Source organism: Gadus morhua, chromosome 8, assembly GCF_902167405.1.
Source record: "Gadus morhua chromosome 8, gadMor3.0, whole genome shotgun sequence".
Taxonomy (NCBI): Eukaryota; Metazoa; Chordata; class Actinopteri; order Gadiformes; family Gadidae; genus Gadus; species Gadus morhua.
The window spans coordinates 2,587,760-2,612,296 of record NC_044055.1 but is presented as its reverse complement, the minus strand read 5'-3'; the positions used below and the strand labels follow the sequence as shown (position 1 = coordinate 2,612,296).

At 41.8% G+C, this 24,537-nt stretch overlaps 1 long non-coding RNA gene across 2 annotated transcripts; it reads left to right on the top strand.

Moving 5' to 3' along the window:
• Positions 1–15,560: 15,560 nt before the first annotated feature.
• LOC115548176 (uncharacterized) lies at positions 15,561–20,946 on the top strand. 2 transcript variants are annotated; one of them, XR_003977534.1, is made up of 4 exons: positions 15,561–16,264; positions 16,586–16,698; positions 18,449–18,500; positions 19,816–20,946. It is a non-coding gene; the product is annotated as an uncharacterized LOC115548176 (long non-coding RNA). The 2 variants fall into 2 exon arrangements; XR_003977535.1 differs by having other exon boundaries at positions 16,580–16,698.
• The last annotated feature ends 3,591 nt before the right edge of the window (positions 20,947–24,537 follow it).

The window sequence follows — 24,537 nt, the reverse complement described above, 5'->3', positions numbered from 1 at the left end:
CTATGCTCTATCTGATTTTAATTCTTTGCAATTCTATGCACTACGATTTTAATTCTTTGCAATTCTATGCACTACGATTTTAATTATTTTGCAATTCTATGCATTATACGATTTTAATTCTTTACAATTCTATGCACTACGATTTTAATAATTTGCAATTCTATGCTCTCTATGATTTTAATTATTTGCAATTCTATGCACTACGATTTTAAGTCATTGCAATGTGGTTTTATTCTGTGCAATATTATCTGAAATATGTACTCGGACAATTGCAGTTGGCCAATTGGGGAGTATAGTCGACCTATGGCTATAAGATGTGTATGTAAACATACTGACTGTACAGCAAATGCAATTGTGTTGGGGGCGTTTCACCTGGTAGCCTGGAAGCTAGTTTGCTCCAACGCAACTGTGTTGGGAGCGTTTCACCTGGTAGCCTGGATGGTAGTTTGCTCCAACGCAACTGTGTTGGGAGCGTTTCACCTGGTAGCCTGGAAGCTAGTTTGCTCCAACGCAACTGTGTTGGGAGCGTTTCACCTGGTAGATTGGAAGGTAGTTTGCTCCAACGCAACTGTGTTGGGAGCGTTTCACCTGGTAGCCTGGAAGCTAGTTTGCTCCAACGCAACTGTGTTGGTAGCTTGGAAGGTAGTTTGCTCCAACGCAACTGTGTTGGGAGCGTTTCACATGGTAGCCTGGAAGCTAGTTGCTCCAACGCAACTGTGTTGGGAGCGTTTCACCTGGTAGCCTGGAAGCTAGTTGCTCCAACGCAACTGTGTTGGGAGCGTTTCACCTGGTAGCTTGAAGGTAGTTTGCTCCAACGCAACTGTGTTGGGAGCATTTCACCTGGTAGCCTGGAAGGTAGTTTGCTCCAACGCAACTGTGTTGTGAGCGTTTCACCTGGTAGCTTGGAAGGTAGTTTGCTCCAACGCAACTGTGTTGGGAGCGTTTCACCTGGTAGCTTGGAAGGTAGTTTGCTCCAACGCAACTGTGTTGGGAGTGTTTCACCTGGTAGCCTGGAAGCTACTTGCTCCAACGCAACTGTGTTGTGAGCGTTTCACCTGGTAGCCTGGAAGCTAGTTGCTCCAACGCAACTGTGTTGGGAGCGTTTCACCTGGTAGCCTGGAAGCTAGTTGCTCCAACGCAACTGTGTTGGTAGCGTTTCACCTGGTAGCTTGGAAGGTAGTTTGCTCCAACGCAACTGTGTTGGGAGCGTTTCACCTGGTAGCATGGAAGGTAGTTTGCTCCAACGCAACTGTGTTGTGAGCGTTTCACCTGGTAGCCTGGAAGGTAGTTTGCTCCAACGCAACTGTGTTGTGAGCGTTTCACCTTGTAGCTTAGAAGATAGTTTGCTCCAACGCAACTGTGTTGGGAGCGTTTCACCTGGTAGACTGGAAGGTAGTTTGCTCCAACGCAACTGTGTTGTGAGCGTTTCACCTGGTAGCCTGGAAGGTAGTTTGCTCCAACGCAACTGTGTTGTGAGCGTTTCACCTTGTAGCTTAGAAGATAGTTTGCTCCAACGCAACTGTGTTGTGAGCGTTTCACCTTGTAGCTTAGAAGATAGTTTGCTCCAACGCAACTGTGTTGTGAGCGTTTCACCTGGTAGACTGGAAGGCAGTTTGCTCCAACGCAACTGTGTTGATTGTTGGTTTTTTGTGCTCTTTTGTCTGAACAATCCGGACAACGTGGCCACCAACGGGGGAGCGAGGACCCCCGCATGCAAGTCACCAATCGTTTGGTATTCCTTGAGCTGGTTGAAGTTGTTTGGTTGTGTTTGGCTGCTGTTTTCAGAATGTGTCCACCGCACACACACATCGCTATATTCTTTCCCCTAAACTTAACCTGGTTTTTACCGCTCGTCTGTTTGGTTTTGGCTCATTCTAAGTTTAGTGCAGTGTTGTAGGTTGTTTTTGAGTGCATTGTTGCACGTGTTTGTATGAGGCCTAACGGGGGACGACTAAACGACTGACTTTACTAACGCTGCGGACCGCTACAACAACAACCTGTCTGGACACTGGGAAGGATGTGCTCTTGAAACTGGACGCAAAATGGAAGAACACCTGCAACTATTGTGAAAGTTCAACGTTTGGGCAAAATTGGATTGGTGAAAGCAAACAAGCGCAAGTTAAATGGTAAGTATACCAATTGGCGAATGCAACTATTTTCGCCAATTGCTTTTTTGTTTCACAGCACCGCTGGACTACAGAACATCCCTAGTGGAAATGACATCGGTGCAATTCTGGATTTTACAATTTGATGTCACAGCACCTTCTGCCGATGCTTCACCTCCCTCAGGAATCCACAAAGAACTGGAAGTTCTAGGAAAAACCCAGAACGGATGTCTGGCAAACCGAAATTAGGGCGAGTGTGAAGTTGTGACCTCAAACTTCCACAATGGGGTTTGTTTTCGCTCCACCCGTAACCCCACTGGACTGGTGTATGAAAAGCTGTCAGACTGACTTCACTAGACGAATGACTGCGGGCATGTTATGGTTTGGTTTCAATTGTTGGTTTTTGGCTTGGTAGGTTTGAATTTAGGAGATGGATTAGTTGATTTACACATCCACACAGTACTCTACATTCTCCCTTTTTTACAACTTTCGATACACTTGCAAATTGTTGACTGCTGCTGAAGTTGTAGGCTACTGCTGCTTCATACTTCAATGTGGTTTTATTCTGTGCTAAATGATTTTAATTCCTTGCAATGTGGTTTGATTCTATGCAATACGGTTTTAATTCTTTGCAATTCTATGCACTAAGATTTTAATTATTTTGCAATTCTATGCACTACGATTTTAATTCTTTGCAATTCTATGCACTGCGATTTTAATTATTTGCAATTCTATGCTCTATCTGATTTTAATTCTTTGCAATTCTATGCACTACGATTTTAATTCTTTGCAATTCTATGCACTACGATTTTAATTATTTTGCAATTCTATGCATTATACGATTTTAATTCTTTACAATTCTATGCACTACGATTTTAATTATTTGCAATTCTATGCTCTCTATGATTTTAATTATTTGCAATTCTATGCTCTCTATGATTTTAATTCTTTGCAATTCTATGCACTGCGATTTTAATTATTTGCAATTCTATGCTCTATCTGATTTTAATTCTTTGCAATTCTATGCACTACGATTTTAATTCTTTGCAATTCTATGCACTACGATTTTAATAATTTGCAATTCTATGCTCTCTATGATTTTAATTATTTGCAATTCTATGCACTACGATTTTAAGTCATTGCAATGTGGTTTTATTCTGTGCAATATAATCTGAAATATGTACTCGGACAATTGCAGTTGGCCAATTGGGGAGTATAGTCGACCTATGGCTATAAGATGTGTATGTAAACATACTGACTGTACAGCAAATGCAATTGTGTTGGGGGCGTTTCACCTGGTAGCCTGGAAGCTAGTTTGCTCCAACGCAACTGTGTTGGGAGCGTTTCACCTGGTAGCCTGGATGGTAGTTTGCTCCAACGCAACTGTGTTGTGAGCGTTTCACCTGGTAGCCTGGAAGGTAGTTTGCTCCAACGCAACTGTGTTGTGAGCGTTTCACCTGGTAGCCTGGAAGGTAGTTTGCTCCAACGCAACTGTGTTGTGAGCGTTTCACCTTGTAGCTTAGAAGATAGTTTGCTCCAACGCAACTGTGTTGGGAGCGTTTCACCTGGTAGACTGGAAGGTAGTTTGCTCCAACGCAACTGTGTTGTGAGCGTTTCACCTGGTAGCCTGGAAGGTAGTTTGCTCCAACGCAACTGTGTTGTGAGCGTTTCACCTTGTAGCTTAGAAGATAGTTTGCTCCAACGCAACTGTGTTGTGAGCGTTTCACCTTGTAGCTTAGAAGATAGTTTGCTCCAACGCAACTGTGTTGTGAGCGTTTCACCTGGTAGACTGGAAGGCAGTTTGCTCCAACGCAACTGTGTTGATTGTTGGTTTTTTGTGCTCTTTTGGCTGAACAATCCGGACAACGTGGCCACCAACGGGGGAGCGAGGACCCCCGCATGCAAGTCACCAATCGTTTGGTATTCCTTGAGCTGGTTGAAGTTGTTTGGTTGTGTTTGGCTGCTGTTTTCAGAATGTGTCCACCGCACACACACATCGCTATATTCTTTCCACTAAACTTAACCTGGTTTTTACTGCTCGTCTGTTTGGTTTTGGCTCATTCTAAGTTTAGTGCAGTGTTGTAGGTTGTTTTTGAGTGCATTGTTACACGTGTTTGTATGAGGCCTAACGGGGGACGACTAAACGACTGACTTTACTAACGCTGCGGACCGCTACAACAACAACCTGTCTGGACACTGGGAAGGATGTGCTCTTGAAACTGGACGCAAAATGGAAGAACACCTGCAACTATTGTGAAAGTTCAACGTTTGGGCAAAATTGGATTGGTGAAAGCAAACAAGCGCAAGTTAAATGGTAAGTATACCAATTGGCGAATGCAACTATTTTCGCCAATTGCTTTTTTGTTTCACAGCACCGCTGGACTACAGAACATCCCTAGTGGAAATGACATCGGTGCAATTCTGGATTTTACAATTTGATGTCACAGCACCTTCTGCCGATGCTTCACCTCCCTCAGGAATCCACAAAGAACTGGAAGTTCTAGGAAAAACCCAGAACGGATGTCTGGCAAACCGAAATTAGGGCGAGTGTGAAGTTGTGACCTCAAACTTCCACAATGGGGTTTGTTTTCGCTCCACCCGTAACCCCACTGGACTGGTGTATGAAAAGCTGTCAGACTGACTTCACTAGACGAATGACTGCGGGCATGTTATGGTTTGGTTTCAATTGTTGGTTTTTGGCTTGGTAGGTTTGAATTTAGGAGATGGATTAGTTGATTTACACATCCACACAGTACTCTACATTCTCCCTTTTTTACAACTTTCGATACACTTGCAAATTGTTGACTGCTGCTGAAGTTGTAGGCTACTGCTGCTTCATACTTCAATGTGGTTTTATTCTGTGCTAAATGATTTTAATTCCTTGCAATGTGGTTTGATTCTATGCAATACGGTTTTAATTCTTTGCAATTCTATGCACTAAGATTTTAATTATTTTGCAATTCTATGCACTACGATTTTAATTCTTTGCAATTCTATGCACTGCGATTTTAATTATTTGCAATTCTATGCTCTATCTGATTTTAATTCTTTGCAATTCTATGCACTACGATTTTAATTCTTTGCAATTCTATGCACTACGATTTTAATTATTTTGCAATTCTATGCATTATACGATTTTAATTCTTTACAATTCTATGCACTACGATTTTAATTATTTGCAATTCTATGCTCTCTATGATTTTAATTATTTGCAATTCTATGCTCTCTATGATTTTAATTCTTTGCAATTCTATGCACTGCGATTTTAATTATTTGCAATTCTATGCTCTATCTGATTTTAATTCTTTGCAATTCTATGCACTACGATTTTAATTCTTTGCAATTCTATGCACTACGATTTTAATAATTTGCAATTCTATGCTCTCTATGATTTTAATTATTTGCAATTCTATGCACTACGATTTTAAGTCATTGCAATGTGGTTTTATTCTGTGCAATATAATCTGAAATATGTACTCGGACAATTGCAGTTGGCCAATTGGGGAGTATAGTCGACCTATGGCTATAAGATGTGTATGTAAACATACTGACTGTACAGCAAATGCAATTGTGTTGGGGGCGTTTCACCTGGTAGCCTGGAAGCTAGTTTGCTCCAACGCAACTGTGTTGGGAGCGTTTCACCTGGTAGCCTGGATGGTAGTTTGCTCCAACGCAACTGTGTTGGGAGCGTTTCACCTGGTAGCCTGGAAGCTAGTTTGCTCCAACGCAACTGTGTTGGGAGCGTTTCACCTGGTAGATTGGAAGGTAGTTTGCTCCAACGCAACTGTGTTGGGAGCGTTTCACCTGGTAGCCTGGAAGCTAGTTTGCTCCAACGCAACTGTGTTGGTAGCTTGGAAGGTAGTTTGCTCCAACGCAACTGTGTTGGGAGCGTTTCACATTGTAGCCTGGAAGCTAGTTGCTCCAACGCAACTGTATTGGGAGCGTTTCACCTGGTAGCCTGGAAGCTAGTTTGCTCCAACGCAACTGTGTTGTGAGCGTTTCACCTGGTAGTTTGGAAGGTAGTTTGCTCCAACGCAACTGTGTTGGGAGCGTTTCACCTGGTAGCTTGGAAGGTAGTTTGCTCCAACGCAACTGTGTTGGGAGTGTTTCACCTGGTAGCCTGGAAGCTACTTGCTCCAACGCAACTGTGTTGTGAGCGTTTCACCTGGTAGCCTGGAAGCTAGTTGCTCCAACGCAACTGTGTTGGGAGCGTTTCACCTGGTAGCCTGGAAGGTAGTTGCTCCAACGCAACTGTGTTGGTAGCGTTTCACCTGGTAGCCTGGAAGGTAGTTTGCTCCAACGCAACTGTGTTGGGAGCGTTTCACCTGGTAGCCTGGAAGCTAGTTGCTCCAACGCAACTGTGTTGGTAGCGTTTCACCTGGTAGCTTGGAAGGTAGTTTGCTCCAACGCAACTGTGTTGGGAGCGTTTCACCTGGTAGCATGGAAGGTATTTTGCTCCAACGCAACTGTGTTGTGAGCGTTTCACCTTGTAGCTTAGAAGATAGTTTGCTCCAACGCAACTGTGTTGTGAGCGTTACACCTGGTAGACTGGAAGGCAGTTTGCTCCAACGCAACTGTGTTGATTGTTGGTTTTTTGTGCGCTTTTGTCTGAACAATCCGGACAACGTGGCCACCAACGGGGGAGCGAGGACCCCCGCATGCAAGTCACCAATCGTTTGTTATTCCTTGAGCTGGTTGAAGTTGTTTGGTTGTGTTTGGCTGCTGTTTTCAGAATGTGTCCACCGCACACACACATCGCTTTATTCTTTCCCCTAAACTTAACCTGGTTTTTACCACTCGTCTGTTTGGTTTTGGCTCATTCCAAGTTTAGTGCAGTGTTGTAGGTTGTTTTTGAGAGCATTGTTGCACGTGTTTGTATGAGGCCTAACGGGGGACGACTAAACGACTGACTTTACTAACGCTGCGGACCGCTACAACAACGACAACCTGTCTGGACACTGGGAAGGGTGTGCTCTTGAAACTGGACGCAAAATGGAAGAACGCCTGCAACTATTGTGAAAGTTCAACGTTTGGGCAAAATTGGATTGGTGAAAGCAAACAAGCGCAAGTTAAATGGTAAGTATTCCAATTGGCGAATGCAACTATTTTCGCCAATTGCTTTTTTGTTTCACAGCACCGCTGGACTACAGAACATCCCTAGTGGAAATGACATCGGTGCAATTCTGGATTTTACAATTTGATGTCACAGCACCTTCTGCCGATGTTTCACCTCCCTCAGGAATCCACAAAGAACTGGAAGTTCTGGGAAAAACCCAGAACGGATGTCTGGCAAACCGAAATTAGGGCGAGTGTGAAGTTGTGACCTCAAACTTCCACAATGGGGTTTGTTTTCGCTCCACCCGTAACCCCACTGGACTGGTGTATGAAAAGCTGTCAGACTGACTTCACTAGACGAATGACTGCGGGCATGTTATGGTTTGGTTTCAATTGTTGGTTTTTGGCTTGGTAGGTTTGAATTTAGGAGATGGATTAGTTGATTTACACATCCACACAGTACTCTACATTCTCCCTTTCTTACAACTTTCGATACACTTGCAAATTGTTGACTGCTGCTGAAGTTGTAGGCTACTGCTGCTTCATACTTCAATGTGGTTTTATTCTGTGCTAAATGATTTTAATTCCTTGCAATGTGGTTTGATTCTATGCAATACGGTTTTAATTCTTTGCAATTCTATGCACTAAGATTTTAATTATTTTGCAATTCTATGCACTACGATTTTAAATCTTTACAATTCTATGCACTGCGATTTTAATTATTTGCAATTCTATGCTCTATCTGATTTTAATTCTTTGCAATTCTATGCACTACGATTTTAATTCTTTGCAATTCTATGCACTACGATTTTAATTATTTTGCAATTCTATGCATTATACGATTTTAATTCTTTACAATTCTATGCACTACGATTTTAATTATTTGCAATTCTATGCTCTCTATGATTTTAATTATTTGCAATTCTATGCACTACGATTTTAAGTCATTGCAATGTGGTTTTATTCTGTGCAATATAATCTGAAATATGTACTCGGACAATTGCAGTTGGCCAATTGGGGAGTATAGTCGACCTATGGCTATAAGATGTGTATGTAAACATACTGACTGTACAGCAAATGCAATTGTGTTGGGGGCGTTTCACCTGGTAGCCTGGAAGCTAGTTTGCTCCAACGCAACTGTGTTGGGAGCGTTTCACCTGGTAGCCTGGATGGTAGTTTGCTCCAACGCAACTGTGTTGGGAGCGTTTCACCTGGTAGCCTGGAAGCTAGTTTGCTCCAACGCAACTTTGTTGGTAGCTTGGAAGGTAGTTTGCTCCAACGCAACTGTGTTGTGAGCGTTTCACCTGGTAGCCTGGATGGTAGTTTGCTCCAACGCAACTGTGTTGGGAGCGTTTCACCTGGTAGCCTGGAAGCTAGTTTGCTCCAACGCAACTTTGTTGGTAGCTTGGAAGGTAGTTTGCTCCAACGCAACTGTGTTGTGAGCGTTTCACCTGGTAGCTTGGAAGGTAGTTTGCTCCAACGCCAACTGTGTTGGGAGCGTTACACCTGGTAGCCTGGAAGCTGGTTTGCTCCAACGCAACTGTGTTGGGAGCGTTTCACCTGGTAGCTTGGAAGGTAGTTTGCTCCAACGCAACTGTGTTGGGAGCGTTTCACCTGGTAACCTGGAAGCTAGTTGCTCCAACGCAACTATGTTGGGAGCTTTTCACCTGGTAGCTTGGAAGGTAGTTTGCTCCAACGCAACTGTGTTGGGAGCGTTTCACCTGGTAGCTTGGAAGGTAGTTTGCTCCAACGCAACTGTGTTGTGAGCGTTTCACCTTGTAGCTTAGAAGGTAGTTTGCTCCAACGCAACTGTGTTGGGAGCGTTTCACCTGGTAGCTTGGAAGGTAGTTTGCTCCAACGCAACTGTGTTGTGAGCGTTTCACCTGGTAGACTGGAAGGCAGTTTGCTCCAACGCAACTGTGTTGTGAGCGTTTCACCTGGTAGACTGGAAGGCAGTTTGCTCCAACACAACTGTGTTGTGAGCGTTTCACCTGGTAGCTTGAAAGGTAGTTTGCTCCAACGCAACGCGGTTGATTGTTTTTGCTTGTTGATTGTTTTCTATGCTCTATATGATTTTAATTCTTTGCAATTCTATGCACTACGATTTTAATTCTTGGCAATTCTATGCACTACGATTTTAATTATTTTGCAATTCTATGCATTATACGATTTTAATTCTTTGCAATTCTATGCACTACGATTTTAATTCTTTGCAATTCTATGCTCTATATGATTTTAATTATTTGCAATTCTATGCACTAAGATTTTAATTCTTTGCAATTCTATGCACTACGATTTTAATTCTTTGCAATTCTATGCATTATACAATTTTAATTCTTTGCAATTCTATGCACCACGATTTTAATTCTTTGCAATTCTATGCACTACGATTTTAATTCTTTGCAATTCTATGCATCATACGATTTTAATACTTTGCAATTCTATGCACTACGATTTTAATTCTTTGCAATTCTATGCATTATACGATTTTAATTCTTTGCAATTCTATGCATTATTTTAAGTCTTTGCAATTCTATGCATTACGATTTTAATTATTTGCAGTTATATGCTCTATATGATTTTTATTATTTGCAATTCTATGCACTACGATTTTTCATTCTTTGCAATTCTATGCATTATACGATTTTAATTCTTTGCAATTCTATGCACTACGATTTTCCATTCTTTTCAATTCTATGCACTACGATTTTAATTCTTTGCAATTCTATGCACTAAGATTTTAATTCTTTGCAATTCTATGCATTATACGATTTTATTTCTTTGCAATTCTATGCACTAAGATTTCAATTCTTTGCAATTCTATGCACTACGATTTTAAGTCATTGCAATGTGGTTTTATTCTGTGCAATATAATCTGAAATATGTACTCGGACAATTGCAGTTGGCCAATTGGGGAGTATAGTCGACCTATGGCTATAAGATGTTTATGTAAACATACTGACTGTACAGCAAATGCAATTGTGTTGGGAGCGTTTCACCTGGTAGCCTGGAAGCTAGTTTGCTCCAACGCAACTGTGTTGGGAGCGTTTCACCTGGTAGCCTGGAAGCTAGTTTGCTCCAACGCAACTGTGTTGGGAGCGTTTCACCTGGTAGCTTGGAAGGTAGTTTGATCCAACGCAACTGTGTTGGGAGCGTTTCACCTGGTAGCCTGGAAGCTAGTTTGCTCCAACGCAACTGTGTTGGGAGCGTTTCACCTGGTAGCTTGGAAGGTAGTTTGCTCCAACGCAACTGTGTTGGGAGTGTTTCATCTGGTAGCCTGGAAGCTAGTTGCTCCAACGCAACTGTGTTGGGAGCATTTCACCTTGTAGCTTAGAAGGTAGTTTGCTCCAACGCAACTGTGTTGTGAGCGTTTCACCTGGTAGCCTGGATGGTAGTTTGCTCCAACGCAACTGTGTTGGGAGCGTTTCACCTGGTAGCCTGGAAGCTAGTTTGCTCCAACGCAACTTTGTTGGTAGCTTGGAAGGTAGTTTGCTCCAACGCAACTGTGTTGTGAGCGTTTCACCTGGTAGCTTGGAAGGTAGTTTGCTCCAACGCCAACTGTGTTGGGAGCGTTACACCTGGTAGCCTGGAAGCTGGTTTGCTCCAACGCAACTGTGTTGGGAGCGTTTCACCTGGTAGCTTGGAAGGTAGTTTGCTCCAACGCAACTGTGTTGGGAGCGTTTCACCTGGTAACCTGGAAGCTAGTTGCTCCAACGCAACTATGTTGGGAGCTTTTCACCTGGTAGCTTGGAAGGTAGTTTGCTCCAACGCAACTGTGTTGGGAGCGTTTCACCTGGTAGCTTGGAAGGTAGTTTGCTCCAACGCAACTGTGTTGTGAGCGTTTCACCTTGTAGCTTAGAAGGTAGTTTGCTCCAACGCAACTGTGTTGGGAGCGTTTCACCTGGTAGCTTGGAAGGTAGTTTGCTCCAACGCAACTGTGTTGTGAGCGTTTCACCTGGTAGACTGGAAGGCAGTTTGCTCCAACGCAACTGTGTTGTGAGCGTTTCACCTGGTAGACTGGAAGGCAGTTTGCTCCAACACAACTGTGTTGTGAGCGTTTCACCTGGTAGCTTGAAAGGTAGTTTGCTCCAACGCAACGCGGTTGATTGTTTTTGCTTGTTGATTGTTTTCTATGCTCTATATGATTTTAATTCTTTGCAATTCTATGCACTACGATTTTAATTCTTGGCAATTCTATGCACTACGATTTTAATTATTTTGCAATTCTATGCATTATACGATTTTAATTCTTTGCAATTCTATGCACTACGATTTTAATTCTTTGCAATTCTATGCTCTATATGATTTTAATTATTTGCAATTCTATGCACTAAGATTTTAATTCTTTGCAATTCTATGCACTACGATTTTAATTCTTTGCAATTCTATGCATTATACAATTTTAATTCTTTGCAATTCTATGCACCACGATTTTAATTCTTTGCAATTCTATGCACTACGATTTTAATTCTTTGCAATTCTATGCATCATACGATTTTAATTCTTTGCAATTCTATGCACTACGATTTTAATTCTTTGCAATTCTATGCATTATACGATTTTAATTCTTTGCAATTCTATGCATTATTTTAAGTCTTTGCAATTCTATGCATTACGATTTTAATTATTTGCAGTTATATGCTCTATATGATTTTTATTATTTGCAATTCTATGCACTACGATTTTTCATTCTTTGCAATTCTATGCATTATACGATTTTAATTCTTTGCAATTCTATGCACTACGATTTTCCATTCTTTTCAATTCTATGCACTACGATTTTAATTCTTTGCAATTCTATGCACTAAGATTTTAATTCTTTGCAATTCTATGCATTATACGATTTTATTTCTTTGCAATTCTATGCACTAAGATTTCAATTCTTTGCAATTCTATGCACTACGATTTTAAGTCATTGCAATGTGGTTTTATTCTGTGCAATATAATCTGAAATATGTACTCGGACAATTGCAGTTGGCCAATTGGGGAGTATAGTCGACCTATGGCTATAAGATGTTTATGTAAACATACTGACTGTACAGCAAATGCAATTGTGTTGGGAGCGTTTCACCTGGTAGCCTGGAAGCTAGTTTGCTCCAACGCAACTGTGTTGGGAGCGTTTCACCTGGTAGCCTGGAAGCTAGTTTGCTCCAACGCAACTGTGTTGGGAGCGTTTCACCTGGTAGCTTGGAAGGTAGTTTGATCCAACGCAACTGTGTTGGGAGCGTTTCACCTGGTAGCCTGGAAGCTAGTTTGCTCCAACGCAACTGTGTTGGGAGCGTTTCACCTGGTAGCTTGGAAGGTAGTTTGCTCCAACGCAACTGTGTTGGGAGTGTTTCATCTGGTAGCCTGGAAGCTAGTTGCTCCAACGCAACTGTGTTGGGAGCATTTCACCTTGTAGCTTAGAAGGTAGTTTGCTCCAACGCAACTGTGTTGGGAGCGTTTCACCTGGTAGCTTGGAAGGTAGTTTGCTCCAACGCAACTGTGTTGTGAGCGCTTCATCTGGTAGATGGAAGGCAGTTTGCTCCAACGCAACTGTGTTGTGAGCGTTTCACCTGGTAGCTTGGAAGGTAGTTTGCTCCAACGCAACGCGGTTGATTGTTGTTTTTTTGTGCGCTTTTGACTGAACAATCCGGACAACGGGGGAGCGAGGACTCCCGCATGCAAGTCACTAATCGTTTGTTATTCCTTGAGCTGGTTGAAGTTGTTTGGTTGTGTTTGGTTGCTGTTTTCAGAATGTGTCCACCGCACACACACATCGCTATATTCTTTCCCCTAAACTTAACCTGGATTTTACCGCTCGTCTGTTTGGTTTTGGCTCATTCTAAGTTTAGTGCAGTGTTGTAGGTTGTTTTTGGGTGCATTGTTGCACGTGTTTGTATGAGGCCTAACGGGGGACGACTAAACGACTGACTTTACTAACGCTGCGGACCGCTACAACAACAACAACCTGTCTGGACACTGGGAAGGATGTGCTCTTGAAACTGGACGCAAAATGGAAGAAAACCTGCAACTATTGTGAAAGTTCAACGTTTGGGCAAAATTGGAATTGGTGAAAGCAAACAAGCGCAAGTTAAATGGTAAGTATACCAATTGGCGAATGCAACTATTTTCGCCAATTGCTTTTTTGTTTCACAGCACCACTGGACTACAGAACATCCCTAGTGGAAATGACATCGGTGCAATTCTGGATTTTACAATTTGATGTCACAGCACCTTCTGCCGATGCTTCACCTCCATCAGGAATCCACAAAGAACTGGAAGTTCTGGGAAAAACCCAGAACGGATGTCTGGCAAACCGAAATTAGGGCGAGTGTGAAGTTGTGACCTCAAACTTCCACGATGGTGTTTGTTTTCGCTCCACCCGTAACCCCACTGGACTGGTGTATGAAAAGCTGTCAGACTGACTTCACTAGACGAATGACTGCGGGCATGTTATGGTTTGGTTTCAATTGTTGGTTTTTGGCTTGGTAGGTTTGAATTTAGGAGATGGATTTGTTGATTTACACATCCACACAGTACTCTACATTCTCCCTTTTTTACAACTTTCCATACATTTGCAAATTGTTGACTGCTGCTGAAGTTGTAGGCTACTGCTGCTTCATACTTCAATGTGGTTTTATTCTGTGCTAAATTATTTTAATTCCTTGCAATGTGGTTTGATTCTATGCAATACGGTTTTAATTCTTTGCAATTCTATGCACTACGATTTTAATTATTTACAAATCTATGCTCTATATGATTTTAATTCTTTGCAATTCTATGCACTACGATTTTAATTCTTTGCAATTCTATGCATTATACAATTTTAATTCTTTGCAATTCTATGCACTACGATTTTAATTCTTTGCAATTCTATGCATCATACGATTTTAATACTTTGCAATTCTATGCACTACGATTTTAATTCTTTGCAATTCTATGCATTATACGATTTTAATTCTTTGCAATTCTATGCATTATTTTAAGTCTTTGCAATTCTATGCATTACGATTTTAATTATTTGCAGTTATATGCTCTATATGATTTTTATTATTTGCAATTCTATGCACTACGATTTTTCATTCTTTGCAGTTCTATGCATTATACGATTTTAATTCTTTGCAATTCTATGCACTACGATTTTTCATTCTTTTCAATTCTATGCACTAAGATTTTAATTCTTTGCAATTCTATGCATTATACGATTTTATTTCTTTGCAATTCTATGCACTAAGATTTCAATTCTTTGCAATTCTATGCACTACGATTTTAAGTCATTGCAATGTGGTTTTATTCTGTGCAATATAATCTGAAATATGTACTCGGACAATTGCAGTTGGCCAATTGGGGAGTATAGTCGACCTATGGCTATAAGATGTGTATGTAAATATACTGACTGTACAGCAAATGCAATTGTGTTGGGAGCGTTTCACCTGGTAGCCTGGAAGCTAGTTTGCTCCAACGCAACTGTGTTGGGAGCGTTTCACCTGGTAGCTTGGAAGGTAGTTTGCTCCAACGCAACTGTGTTGGGAGTGTTTCATCTGGTAGCCTGGAAGCTAGTTGCTCCAACGCAACTGTGTTGGGAGCATTTCACCTTGTAGCTTAGAAGGTAGTTTGCTCCAACGCAACTGTGTTGGGAGCGTTTCACCTGGTAGCTTGGAAGGTAGTTTGCTCCAACGCAACTGTGTTGTGAGCGTTTCATCTGGTAGATGGAAGGCAGTTTGCTCCAACGCAACTGTGTTGTGAGCGTTTCACCTGGTAGCTTGGAAGGTAGTTTGCTCCAACGCAACTGTGTTGGGAGTGTTTCACCTGGTAGCCTGGAAGCTAGTTGCTCCAACGCAACTGTGTTGGGAGCGTTTCACCTGGTAGCTTGGAAGGTAGTTTGCTCCAACGCAACTGTGTTGGGAGCGTTTCACCTGGTAGCCTGGAAGCTAGTTGCTCCAACGCAACTGTGTTGTGAGCGTTTCACCTGGTAGCCTGGAAGCTAGTTGCTCCAACGCAACTGTGTTGTGAGCGTTTCACCTGGTAGCCTGGAAGCTAGTTGCTCCAACGCAACTGTGTTGTGAGCGTTTCACCTGGTAGCCTGGAAGCTAGTTGCTCCAACGCAACTGTGTTGTGAGCGTTTCACCTGGTAGCCTGGAAGCTAGTTGCTCCAACGCAACTGTGTTGGGAGCGTTTCACCTGGTTGCTTTGAAGGTAGTTTGCTTCAACGCAACTGTGTTGGGAGTGTTTCACCTGGTAGCCTGGAAGCTAGTTGCTCCAACGCAACTGTTTTGAGCGTTTCACCTGGTAGCCTGGAAGCTAGTTGCTCCAACGCAACTGTGTTGGGAGCGTTTCACCTGGTAGCTTGTAGGTAGTTTGCTCCAACGCAACTGTGTTGGGAGCGTTACACCTGGTAGCCTGGAAGCTAGTTTGCTCCAACGCAACTGTGTTGGGAGCGTTTCACCTGGTAGCTTTGAAGGTAGTTTGCTCCAACGCAACTGTGTTGTGAGCAGTAGCTGGGTTCATCAGCAAATTGTAGGCTTTCGCCTGGTAGCTAACTTGTGTGTTGTATTTATTCATATTACTTAATTGTCTAGCATTTGCATTAGCTAGCTATAGCTGCTATGTACGGGGAATGGGTTAGCCTAGCGATTTTTAGTACTTGCACTTGGTCCTATGAACATCAACACCGGCAAATTCAGATTTGTAGGACTGCAAATTTAAATTGTTGACAAATTTTCCATTTCAATATTTTGTCAAATTTCACAAAGTCCATTCCCAGATATCTACAGACTTCAGCAATGGAGGCAAGTAAGGTTTATCACTTTCTATGGCAATTTACTTGAGTTAAATTATTTGCTCTAAAAACATATGGTTCTCACTGTACCATAATCATCTTGCTGGATATGCCTCATGCTGTTCTTTATATTACTTATATGCAAGGAATTTAAGCATTGACAATTATTTATGAACGTTGAACCATGAAATAATTGAATTATTTTTGTTCAGGGGTAGGGTTTGCCCCTGAACATTTAATTTCAAGATCAGTGTTCTACAGCGTTTGTCAAATTCAGGACTGGCGCTGGAAGCTGTAGGTGGAGGGAAGACCAGGAATGGTGCAGCTCTGCAGATGCTGAAGGGTAAGATAACGGAATACACATATTGATGGCTTGCTTGGATTGTTTAGAATGACACGTCAGCGACGCATCGTACAGATCTAAAGTTATCCATACAGATGTGTTTATTCTGACTGGCTGTTAAGAAAGCATTCTCGGCAACTAGGACTAGTCAGGATGTGTATTACATTTGGCTGGCTTTTGGGGTTGGGAGTAATAACTATTGTAATTAGTTCTATCAAAACAGCCCACTATGTACTGTGCTGTAAAAGTGCATATAAAATACACTATTGACATCTGAGTGAGGTGTTGGACTGCATTAATGGGGATAAAACAAAGGTCCAGTGTGCCAAAGGGTCACGTGTGTTCCTGATGGGACTGAGGCGACGCAGTCGGAGGTCCCTGCGGTGGCGGTCAGCGGGAGGTGTCAAGACCAACCAGCTCCTCGTCCAGGAAAGGTGAATTCTTCAGACCGTTCTTCAAAGGTTCAATAAAGTAAATCTTATCATCTAAAAAATCTAGGACACAGTAGCTGGGTTCGTCAGCAAATTGTAGCTGGGCTTTTGGTCCCCCAGAATAAAAGTCAATGGTGCTGAGCAGCGCTGCTCAGGTGACCCCACCCCCCCCCCCCTTATTTATTATCTCTCTCCCCCCCCCCTAGAGGGGGGTGGGGGATGGGGGGGGAGTTAGAGATCTACCTATTTATTTTTTATTTATTATGTTCATTTATTATTATTATTTTTGTGTCTTGTATGTCTTGTTTTTTAAGCTATTTATGTTGACTATATGCTCTGTAAGGTGACCTTGGGTGTCTTGAAAGGCGCCTCTAAATTGAATGTATTATTATTATTACCTATGGTAGAGAGGTGCGTGATATTTATTCGAGAGATGGTACATGAAACGGATGACCTGTTAAGATGCTCGGGGGATCAACTCCCAGCAGCGGTACCGTATCCCCAACGTCTTAATGTTGTAACCTGTCAAACCCAACGCTAACAATTCGGGAAGCTTTCAGTGCATCCTGACAATGCCGCTGTTAGATACATTTACACTTGGTTGGGGCCATTGTATAAAATTAATCCATCGATACTAGGGATGGGCACGGGTAGTAAATTCCAAACTCGAGTGATCGAAGGAATTCCTCGAGGATCAATCGAGTACTCGTTAAATCAAATCTATTTTTAGAATGCAACGCATCTGCAGCAGGAATACGCCTGATGATGAACGGCAATATTACCAACCAAACATGTCATGCTTATTCTCCATCAAAACAGTCAGAGTTATCAGAGTATTCATTATTTATTTTTGCAAACGTTCAAAACACATTTTCCTTACAAAAATAAATATGCGTCTCACAATTTAAATCACCAAGGCCTGTAACAGTTTAAAAAAAAAAAAAACAAGTAGCCTAACCATTGCAAATAATTTAAAGCTGCAAATAAAACGGCAGCAAATGGACTATGGAAATACTCAGCGTTGTGATCTTCTCTACACGCCCGGGATTACAGCTGCGTCTTGCGGCGGTGAAAATAGCAGACACAGTTTCACTTTCACCGTTGCTGCGGGTCTGCTTTCCCGAACTCACCGTTGTGTTTCAGGAGCATATGTTGCCGAATAGTACTTTCTGGTAGCTCGATTTCGCTTGGCATATTTTACATTACATACATTATTAATACATTTCACCTTATGATCTCCTATTTCTTTAAAGTATTTCAATTCTTCGCTGCGGTTTGCTTTAACCGCCATCTCTTAACTTTTTGAATTCTGGCGTGCCTGCACACGGCACGGAACGCACCATGGAAATGGATGCATTTAATTATCTTTGTGCCCACGTCATGCGTTAGTGGCGCCGACAGAAAATTGATACATTTGCTTCAGAAAACTTTGTTTGTGTGTGTATATGCAAACTCGAGTTTGCCTGTCCACCAACCGAGTTCTCGAGTAATCGATTCCTCACGCCCATCCCTAATCGATACCATCTCAAAACAATGCTCTCATAGTGTGTGCTTTTGATTTTTTTTTTCCGCTTAGTCAAACTGATATTGGCTAATGCTTAAGAATCGTAAAAATGAATTATTGCTCTTCTGGTCACACAATGCTTGCTTCCATCCTATGTATAATTTTTATACCTACCCTTGGTGTATATTTTTTGCCCTTCTTGCTATGACTAATTTCCACTTGGGATCAACAAATTACTGTTTTTTTCAGGTCACGACGGAAGAGCAGATGGCTGTGCAGTTGCCATGGTGGAGAGACCCAGGTGAGAACTTTGTTAAATGGTTCCTTCATTCTTAAATGGACCAAATGGCGATCACATAATCCCTCCCGATTTTAATAAAAATGTTGAAGACTCTGGGAATAGCTGAACTGACTTGTATACATTTATTGATGAAAGATGGTAATACAGCACTGACTATTTGAATGTGGTTTTGATGTTGATGCACTATACAATTTTAAATCTTTGCAATTCTATGCACTATACGATTTTAATTCTTTGCAATTCTATTCACTATACGATTTTATTTATTTGCTATTCTATGCACTATACAATTTTAAGTCTTTGCATTTCTATGCACTGCGATTTAAATTCTTTGCAATTCTATGCACTGTACGATTTTAATTCTTTGCCATATGGTTTTTTTCTGTGCAGTATAAGACGGAATATGTTCAGTGCGGTTCCTTTGGGATTGTTCTCAGGCGGTGTCCTTTTGGTTCAATCCATATAAACATGTAATCACCAGCGAGACTTGTGTTTACATGACAATCGAGAACCAAATTATTGGGTTAGTCTCACTGTGATTGTATTTTTAAGATGCATGTATACACCTTAGTCTGACTAAAATCAGACCAGATCGGGTTTCTCATCGTCGGATTATGACCTCTAGATTATTCGATTGATGGTCTCATTAATCGTGCATGTACGTTCAATCAGGGTTATGCGTTCTGCACATGCTGGAGATTTTTTCCCAGAGCAGGAAATAGGAGACAATAGTCATGGTGTTGTCACTGTCAAACGGCAAACACGATGGAGAGGTCCAGGAGCAAGACACACTTTTGGACTGACGAGGAAACTCACCATGATGTACCAGTTAAAATACGTGCACAATTTACAGTTTATGGATGGGAGGAAGACTAGAAACTGATTTATTTAAAAAAGGTGATTGAAATGGGTACAATGCCATGCCACCTATCGTACTGGGGCATGACATGCTTCGGCCATTGAATCGATCTGTACTTGGACAATTGCAGTTGTTTCATAAAAAGGTTGAAGACTCCCTGGGAATAGCTCAACTGACTTGTATCAATTATACATACATTTATTGATGAAAGATGGTAATCCAGCACTGACGATTTTGATGTTGTTGCCGTAATGACTTGAAGCCTTTTCTCTCCTGTAAATCAATATAAAATCCAACCTAAATGACTGAATGTAATGACCTATGTTTGACGCCAGATGGTGCGGTTACTGTTATTTGTGTCTTTGATTGGCCTTCATGTTTGGTGGTCAAAATGTCTTCTAAATCGGCCAGCACACTGTGAGACTGACTTTACTTTTTGCCTTCAATTTATTTCAGAGTATGATGACCGAACAATGGATCTACAACGATGGCCTTCTCCCCATCCACCCTGAGGATCCCTGGCTGCACCTACAATCCAATCTACCCCAGACATAACCACTCGGAGATCAACAACTCCTACAACTCCTCCTGCCTCCTACACACCATACTGTTACCACTTTACCATTTTAACTTTAAAACAAAGTACTGTAATTCACACCATGTTGTAGGAAAAGCATGTTTAGCTCAATGATTTATACATTCTATTTCTGTGACCCCAACTATTGTATTTCTAACCCAGTTACCTCTGAACCCTCTTTCTAAGGGAGCGACTAAAGGGACAAAACTGGAGCAAACCTGAGCTTAACAATCTTTCTAATCTTTCTTTCAAATGTCCTAAATTGAAACATATAAAATGCCTAAAGTAACTTGTCTAACAAAACAAAAAGCCAACCTAATACCCAAACTTAACCATCTAACTAAAGATCTCAAATGCCTAAACTCTCTTACCTTAACCGAGTACCTAAACCGAACCATTTAACTAAACATCTCAAAGGCCTAAACTCGCTTACCTCAACCTAACCTAATACCCAAACTTAACCATCTAACTGAAGAGCTCAAACACCTAAACTCTTACCTTAACCTAGTACCTAAACTGAACCATCTAACTAAACATCTCAAAGGCCTAAACTCGCTTACCTCAACATAACCTAATACCCAAACTTGACCATCTAACTTAAAAGCCCAAATTCTTAAACTCTTACCCTAACCTGGTACCTAAACTTGACCATCTAACTAAGCATCTCTAATAACTAAACTCTTTCCTAATACCTAAACAATCTTTAATACAATCACTAATGCCTCAACTTAAACAAACACCAATAATAAAAGTTAACCATCCTTAATCTTAAACCCAAACCAGACTTGTCCCTGGGTCGCTCCACTTTGTTTCTTTAAAGGCATCTCTTTTCCCCTGCATCTGTGTTTTATTCCTTGAGGACTTCAAGTACTTCAGATGATATTTGAAAACTTGTTTAATTAATAATGACATTAATTTGGAGTGTGAAAACGACAGATGCGAAGTGATGACCACTTGTGCTTTTCTTATTACATTATGCATTGTGGCAACTCATGGATAACCGGCCAGAACCCCATCACCATTTTAATATGATGTGCATGTATTTACCTGTATGTCAATTGTGGCACCCATTGCACACCTGACCATCCCTGGAAGAAGGGATCCCCTACACTGCGTTTCTTCTCAAGATTTCTTCCTTGCTGATTCAAGGGAGTTTTTTCTTGCCCGTGTGGGGGCATGGGTAAAGGGCGGTGTCACAAATATTTGGCCTGTTAAGCCCTTTGAGACTGTAATGGTGATTAAGGGCTATACAAATAAAATTGAATTGAATAAAGATACTTCATCTTTACAGATTTTGTTTTGGGGAATTGGGACAGCTGAGCAGCTTAAGCATCCTTACTGGTGAATCTGATCTGACGATATCAATCTTAGGACTATGAAGCTGCAGAGTTCTTCCAAGAAAGGGTTCCAATCCAGGATAGCTTTTAACACACAAGTATTTCGGTATGGTAACTAACTACGGAGCAAAAGGAGGTGGAAGTGTGTTGAACACGTGCTGAGCGTCTCCCAGCTGATCAAAAACATTAACCCTTTGTCTGGTAGCAGCTAGAAGATTCTGAAGTCCAACTTCTCTGTCGAGATTGAACTGAAATGCAATGCACAACATGCAATTTGTCCTTATCTCAATTTTTAAAACTTTTTATATTTTTTATTATTACTATTTATTGTGCTGCTCTCTCTCTCTCGATCTCTCTCTTTGTATTAATACTGTACTTGACTTGGGAAGCCCTGCACAAGAATTCCACTGTGTTTGAACTGTCTTGTTTATGCACAAATGGCGAATAAAAACCTTTGAACCTTTGAACCTTTTTTTTTTAACCTTTTTGAGATTGAAAGGGTGAAGTGGGCGTGGCCTATGTGACGTATTAGCTTCGGCTTCACCTATCTAAAGGTGCCGCCTTCTGTGTGGTTGGAGCAGCTAGTGCAGCCTTCAATAAGGTCCTGCTCCCCTTGTGGCTATGTATAGTATTTACGGCTTATGTTTGGTCCTGCTTCCTTGGGGCTATGTGGGGGCAGCTCAGGTTCTTAAAATACGTAACAAAGCCAATAACATAAGGCTGAATATGTGAAAAGACAAGGTAGATAATGATCGAGGAGTAAACAAGGAATTGATTGGTAAATATCTAACATGGAACCAAATGCCTATTTTTTTGATCTGTTACCAGGCTATCGCAGTAGGGGAATCTGAAGGAGTGCCATACAGTGTTGCATGGGTTCTTGCTAGATTGCATTATGGCTGAGGCCATTGATTACGCTTGTTAATTTGAAGAGTATGAATAAAGAGTAATTGAAGTGGATTGTTGAATGTCTTTCAAATTTGTCACAATAGGGAAATCTGTTTTGAATGCATCTAGGTGAAGGGTTTATTGCTACTATAAAACACCAAGAATAGCAGGCTATGTATAAATACTGACCACCGTATTTTCTTTTATAAAAAAACACTATGTAGTCATCACTCACCCTCAGGCTCTTGTCTAACCCTGCTGGCCACGCCTTGTTGGCGCTCTACTTCGCTGAAGGCCATTTTGACTTCATAAAAGCTGCAGTTCGTAAATGGTGACAAAGAAGTCCTTATGTAGGATAGGTGAAGGAAGGATGAAAGGGGTGCTGGTTCTACTAGGCTAATCTAATAAAAGGGGGTGCTGATTCTACTGGGCTAATCTAATAAAAGGGGGGCTGGTTCTACTGGGCTAATCTAATAAAAGGGGGTGCTGGTTCTACTGGGCTAATCTAATAAAAGGGGGGCTGGTTCTACTGGGCTAATCTAATAAAAGGGGGTGCTGGTTCTACTGGGCTAATCTAATAAAAGGGGGTGCTGGTTCTACTGGGCTAATCTAATAAAAGGGGGTGCTGGTTCTACTGGGCTAATCTAATAAAAGGGGGTGCTGGTTCTACTGGTCTAATCTAATAAAAGGGGGGCTGGTTCTACTGGTCTAATCTAATAAAGGGGGGTTCTGGTTCTACTGGTCTAATCTAATAAAAGGGGGGCTGGTTCTACTGGTCTAATCTAATAAAGGGGGGTTCTGGTTCTACTGGGCTAATCTAATAAAAGGGGTGCTGGTTCTACTGGTCTAATCTAATAAAAGGGGGTGCTGGTTCTACTGGGCTAATCTAATAAAAGGGGTGCTGGTTCTACTGGGCTAATCTAATAAAAGGGGGTGCTGGTTCTACTGGTCTAATCTAATAAAGGGGGGTTCTGGTTCTACTGGGCTAATCTAATAAAAGGGGGTGCTGGTTCTACTGGGCTAATCTAATAAAAGGGGATGCTTGTGAGGCTATCGGTTACCGTCTTCATCGATGCATTGGGATTCGCTCTCCCTGTCCGGTAGCGTTTCACCGCAAGAGCTCCACTTATTGGGGGAGGCATCTCCTGGTGGACTATGGGCGCTCCCTGTTTGCATGACGCTCCCCTGACTACCAGATCTGGAGTCTCCGTCCTGAACGCCCGGACTCCGTTTGAGGAGCTGTCATGCTAAATTTGTACCGGCTGCCAAATTTGTACCGGGCGCGTCATCCATACGTAATCCATTCCTAACCTGCCTGGCAACGGACGATCGCGTCGAATGACGTGAAAGGTTCACGAACATTCGCGAACCTTCTATCTAGCGATCCGTTATCTCTATTGTGCTATTTCGTCCTTGACCTGCTTTAAACACTCAGTTTACTTGCTAAATTTGAGTAAACAATACAAATATAAAGTAAAAACAAGTGTTATCTAGCGATCCGTTTTCTGTATTATGTTATTTCGTCTTCGGCAACATGAGCGCGAATGTTTTTTGAAACCTGCCCGGCAACGGACGACGCGATCATCTTTTGCAGGCAGGTTTGGAATGGGTTACGTATGGATGACGCGCCCGGTACAAATTTGGCAGCCGGTACAAATTTAGCATGACAGCGGCTTGAGTTGTGCCAGTGACTCGACTGTTGTGGTATTGTTTTTAAGTAAAAATATGTTTTTACCAACAACATTGTGCGTCGAGGAAACTCTTTTTCACAGGGACAAAATGCACAGATAGGAAATCCTAGAAATGGAAATTTTCTGGGTATCCTTGATCTCTTATAGCACGGTATGATGTTACACTGGCAGAGCATCTTAGAAAGGCTGCCTCTAATAAAAACACCGGATATCTGTCTTGGTGCACTCAAAATGAATTTTTTGATTCAATATCAGAGTGTGTTTGAGGTCAAATTTGTGCCCAGATCAAAGAGGGGGGGGGGGGGGGGGGGGGCGCCTGCTATGTGTCTGCATACCCCCCAGAAAGTAGGCAGTTGCGCCCCTGGCTACACCTGAGGGATGACACAGCTCCCATTGACACGGATAGTCATACATTTGGGGTGCACGAAACCCATCAAACATAACTTTTGCTCCATTGAACAGAATCGTTGCATTATTAATCACATTTACCGTGTTGGCTCTACGGTTTTAAACGGTTGCCTGATTTAACAAACTTGAATAACGGTTATAAATAATGACTGCCAGATGGCGCTGTTCAGATTATTTAATTATCCTTGTACTTTAACTACGACGTGGGGCAGAAGCAACAGTCTTTAGTAGGCTAGTTGTAACAGGTAATAGAAAGATAATTATATTCGAAAAATTT